A 6,004-nucleotide genomic window follows, 5' to 3' on the forward strand; every position below is an offset into this window, starting at 1 on the left:
CATCATCACCTTCATCATTTCCACCTGCTGTACTGGAGAGTGCCCCCAGAGGCTGACCACTAGGAAGAGTTTTACCTTTCCCTTTTCTCTGTCTTCTTTGTTTTTATCCTACCCCAGAACTATCTTTCTCTGTTCTAACATATACCATTAGCTACAGAACCCACTAGGAAATCTTTTCTCATGTGAACCTGCCTCAATATCTTTTATGCAACAATAATATTGACAGATACTATAGTTTTTATTTGGTTGGGGCATTTTGTTTTGAGGATTTTTTTTTCATCAGCCTAATCTGAAATAAGACAGTAATAATGGCAATGTGTCATTGTTTTACCTCTTTGCACGTACGCTGAATATAAACTCAGGTATTTTCAATGTGATGTGGCTTCCAAGTAGTAAGAGACTTCCTTTAGCTGCCCCCTGCCACCTGCTAGCTGCTATGACAATAATTTTGATATGTTTTTGGTTTTCTTATGATAACAGAAAAAGCTGAGTCTACCCTAAGGCACAAACCTGCCTTTGAAGCAGTAATACATGCTGAAGCCCATCCATACATGCATACCAACACACACACACATACACTCTCCAGTACATCAGTGATTGCTGCTTTAAGCAAAAGATATAAAAAAATCAGTTCCCTTTTAATCTGCATCCTTCAGATGCAGTAGATAACAGCATCTACTTTATATAACATTAAACAATATTTACTGATGAATTAACTTACGAGAAATTTCAATTTCAGGGATGAGGTGAGTGTGTCTTTTTTTTCTTTGCTCTCTAGTATTGTCAAGTTTTAGATGTCACTGTTGTAACATATGCTACATGTGCATCATGTATCATGGCTAGAAATCTCCAGTTAACAGAAATTTTTAACATTTTTCAACTGCTGAATTGACCTGATGCACTAATAATACAGTGAGCTTCGGACTTCTTTTGGTGCCAGATATTTTTCTAAACCATCTAAGTTAAACCCATGATATGAGAAAACTTAAGATGCCAGTCACGACAGAAGGAAGCAGACATGGCTTACCACTATATTCAGCATAGACATGCTGATTATCCTGCCATCTTTGTCTGATTTTGCTGTCACTTTATAGTCTGTTACTGATACCCTGATATGCTTCAACTTTCAGAAACATCCGCAAACCTTTACACCATGTGTTGGGTGTAATATTGCCAGACTAATGGCTGTAACAGCTATTTACTCATCATTTATTCTTAGTATATCAGGGAGATAGAGGAACTCAGGCTTATAGTCACTTCCTCTTAAAACAAAAAAAAAAAAGAAGTTGTATGTGAGCTTGACAAGAAAGCCAGTGAGATAAAACCTTATGTTTTCTGTGGTTCAATTTCAATCAATTATTCCAGTTTGGCTAGATCAGAATTAGATACATGTCCCTTCTTTAAGTACCAAACTTTCAAAAGAGGATTCAATTCTTACCATAAAATGTTCATGACCAATGGTGCCTCTTTATTCTCTTTACATTTTACGGAATTTATTTCCTTACTTTGCTTTTACATTAGTTTTATTGCTTTTGCACCTCACCCTCCCTTACCTTAGATTTTAAATCTATTTAAAGAATTTTATAATGTCGTGTATGGATTTCTGAAGAAATACTGATGTGAGTTTGGATGCCACCTACTTGTTAGAATAAGAAATGTGTTAAATTATGAAGTGTGAGTAGACAAAGGACAGAAAAAAATATAAAAAAAGGTTAATATAGAGAGTTTCTAGGAAAGTATGGAGGTCTGATAATGGCAGTTGCCTTTTCATAATAGGAAGTCATTATTTCCATCATTACTAGAATTTCTAACATTTGTGTCTGTTTCAAGTTGTTGCTCCTCAAGGACTTTGTTTACATATATATGTAAGTTGTAAAGAAATTTTATTCCTTCTTCAAAACATCATAAGCTAGGAAAAAACATCCAAATATTTACTGACTTAACTGGTGGCAATTTCAGTCTTTTTTAGTGGTTGGTACCCAGTCCACATTTCTAGTATCCCTCATTAAACATTGATCGATGCAATGAATTGTGCAGCAATGCACTGAAATCTGCAACAGGTCATGCAATAATTAATTTTGTATTTAAATTACAAAACAGAAAGAAGTATTTGCACTAGCTGAATAAGCAGCACTCATAAAACATTTGTGATCCACATGCATTTTCACAGACTTCACATTGATGACTGACACCATGCAAGTAACAATAATTCAAACCTGCAAGAAAGCAGGATGACAGTGAATGACAGGTTTATTTTGCCATAATTTAGCTTGCTCAATGCTGACCTTTTCCATATAAGCAAATTCTGAGCAGGCAGAAGCCTAAACACTGATAGTAAATTTATGCTGTTCATTTCGAACATCTATTCTGATGATTGTTTTCATCTCTATGGCCATTTAATTTCTTATACATCTAATTCAGAAAGTCAAACTAACCTTTAAATTTTGTAAATATTGAAAATTTAAGCACATTTGTATTTAATACAAATACCAAATAAATCTTCCTAACGATGAAGTTACTTCAGAGACAAGAAAAGCTTCTCCTGAACCACAACTTACTTTCTTTTTCTTTCTAAATGATATGGGGTTTATCATTAAGTTAGAATTTAGAATTTAAATTTCCTTGTATAAATACTATGCTCACATTTACTACTATTACAAATACAACTGAAACCAATATTGAACCACCCTACTACGTACTCGTTTTTGAGTGCTCAGAAAATGGTTATATTTGCAGACTGAACAGCAGAGTGTCAATAAGGAAGATTCAAATGAATAGATATATGAAAAATTAAGAAAGTTGTATTCTTTCAACTTTTCTTTCTCTTATAATACTGTAGGGTTTTGTCATAAACACAAAATCATGGATTAAATATAATGTCTAAAGCCGTAAGCGATTCCATTCTTCTTTTCTGGCAAACCCTCAGATTTTTTCCTCTTAAGTGAAAGATCCCCTTAACTATTGCAGGTTTTCTATCTGTTCCTGTGCATTTGAATGGCCTGCTGCTTTGTCTGGAAAAATACAGCCTCTGAATCTCAGGCATAATTTGTTTTATTTTAATGCAGCAGTGAAGCTAAACAGGCAGCAGTGTCACCAGGTATGAGCAGTGCCTTTTTTCATCAGGATGAAGTGTAGTAGAAAAGTTGAGCCACCATAAAAATCAGACATAAAATACATTACAGGATACTACTAAGTTTTGTTACGTTAAGGTTCGTGATTTTATGTACTGCTTGCTCATTATTCCTAGTATGTTTTTAAGTACATCAGACTAACTCAATCAGGAATAGTTCCAGCTTACTGATAAGACAAGACATATATAAAAATTCATTAAGAAATTAATCGGGATATCTATGTGTAACATCTTCAAGATTTATTAGGATGATTAGATGTCAAAAATACAAAGACAACCATTAAAGTGAAAAGTGTAGCATTAGTCCATTTCTCTACAAACTGAAGAAAATCTTAATAGTCAGCAACTGAGTAATGAAATGTGTTTCCCCACCATTTATTCCCATGTTTGCTAAAACACATATGACTGGCAAAGGCTGACACTTCTTGCTTTTAACAGTACTCAAAATCCTAAAATTAAGCCTTAAGAGTATTCCAAACAAAATAAAACTCTTCGGCCAGTATTGTGGTTTAACCCCAGCCAGCAACTAAGCACCACCCGTATCCCAAAGCTCGGGATGTAAGCTTGCTCACATCCCAAACCCCAAGTGGGATGGGGGAGAGAATCAGAAAGGTAAAAGTGAGAAAATTTGTGGGATTAGGTAAAGATATTTTAACAGGTAAAGCAAAAGCAGAACAAGGAATTCATTCACCACTTCCCAGGTGTTCAGCCTGCTCCAGGAAAGCAGGGCTCCATCACACCTAATGGTTAGTTGGGAAGACAAGCACCGTCACTCCAAATTTCCTCCCCTTCACCTCTTCCTTCTTCCCACAGCTTTTATTGCTGAGCATGGCACCATACAGTATGGAACATCCCTTTGACCAGTTGGGGTCAGCTGTCCTGGCTGTGTCCCCTCTCAGCTTCTCATGCACCCCCAGCCTCCTCACTGGTGGGGTGGGGTGAGAAGCACAAAAGGCCTTGACTCTGTGTAAGCACTGCTCAGCAGTAACTGAAACATCCCTGAATTATCAACGCTGTTTTCAGCAAAAATCCAAACCATAGCCCACACTAGCTACTACGAAGAAAATTAACTCTATCCCAGCCAAAACCAGCACAGCCAGGAAGAGATTTTACCTCTGTGTTGGTAAAAGAGGTCACCAGCCCCTATTTGGGTATTACTACTATGCCCAACTCTAATGGAGAAATGATCATGTGAGAGGTCTAGCATTCTTTTCAGGAAAATCTGATTAGTTTAACCTCAAAATGCTTTCACCAGGATTTAATGAATTCTAACAGATCTCATATGATCCTCTCCTTCAAAAGACCTTTGGAACAGTGACCTCTGGCATGTAGAACCATTCTATACTCTTAAAAGGGATTTAAGCCTTAAGAAGTTAGATAGGGTAAGACTGAACTGAGAATGAATCAAGGTAAATGTTTTAATCAACATGAGTAATGGAGCCCTAAGCAACATGGGCCCGATTTTGACAGTCGTTATGCTAAGCTGGGCTAACAAGAGCAAGCTACTCTGCAAAATGCACTGGAAATAAAATTCGTCAGAGCATTACACAAGTGGTGATTATTTAATAAAAGCATTAGAAAAACTTGCTTAACTGCAGATAGGTGTTTCTGTTTCTGTTCATTACACAAAGAAGTTAGGTTAAATAGGTGAAAAAATAATAAAATAGAAACTTCAGACCATGACAGTGTTTCTCCAGTACTGTACATATGTTCACACAGAAGTACCTATTGGCAGATACAAACATCTCCAAAATGTAGGTAGTTGAGAAAGATTTTTTCTCAAAAATGAGCCGTTAGTCATTTGCAATGTATTTATGTATTTTTTTAAAGGCAGAAAGTTATCCGCAAAGAACCGAGTCATTTCCAAACAGATTAGTCTACCATCTAAGAAAGTCACTTTCTGAAGCTTCCATTATAAATGAGGGAGTTGGGGTTGTTAGTTTTTTGGGGGGTTTTTTTGTAAGATTTGAATGTGTCAGTATCAAGCAACATGTAAACGTTACATGGACACTACTTAACACAATGAGTAGCTTTGTTCTTTATAAGCATTGGTGCTGCTTCCATTTCTCTCATGCATTTGTCTTGAAGATTTCATTCAGTTAAAAGCTTGTATCAAAACTGTTATCAGGTTCATCAGACGTCGAAATATGAGGGATCAAAGAGGAGAATGTGACCAGATCTTAAACTTTAAAAAAAACCCCATAGAATCATAGAATTATAGAATCATAGAATAGTCGGGGTTGGAAAGGACCTTAAGATCATCTAGTTCCAACCCCCCTGCCATGGGCAGGGACACCTCGCACTAAACCATGTGGTTCAAGGCTCTGTCCAACCTGGCCTTGAACACCACCAGGGATGGAGCATCCACAACCTCCCTGGGCAACCCATTCTAGTGCTTCACCACCCTCACTGTAAAGAACTTCGTTCTTATATCTAGTTTAAACTTGCCCTGTTTAAGTTTGAACCCATTGCTCCTTGTCCTACCACTACAGTCCCTAAGGAAGAGTCCCTCCTCAGCACCCTTATAGGTCCCCTTCAGATACTGGAAGGCTGCTATGAGGTCTCCACGCAGCCTTCTCTTCTCCAGGCTGAACAGCCACAACTTCCTCAGCCTGTCTTCACACAGGAGGTGCTCCAGCCCCCTTATCATCCTCGTGGCCCTCCTCTGGACTCGCTCCAACAGCTCCATGTCCTTTTTATGTTGAGGACACCAGAACTGTACACAGTACTCCAAGTGAGGTCTCACGAGAGCAGAGCAGAGGGGCAGGATCACCTCCTTTGACCTGCTGGTCATGCTTCTTTTGATGCAGCCCAGGATATGGTTGGCTTTCTGGGCTGCAAGCGCACACTGCTGGCTCAAGTTAAGCTTCTCAT

This window comes from Strigops habroptila, chromosome 7, assembly GCF_004027225.2.
Source record: "Strigops habroptila isolate Jane chromosome 7, bStrHab1.2.pri, whole genome shotgun sequence".
Taxonomy (NCBI): Eukaryota; Metazoa; Chordata; class Aves; order Psittaciformes; family Psittacidae; genus Strigops; species Strigops habroptila.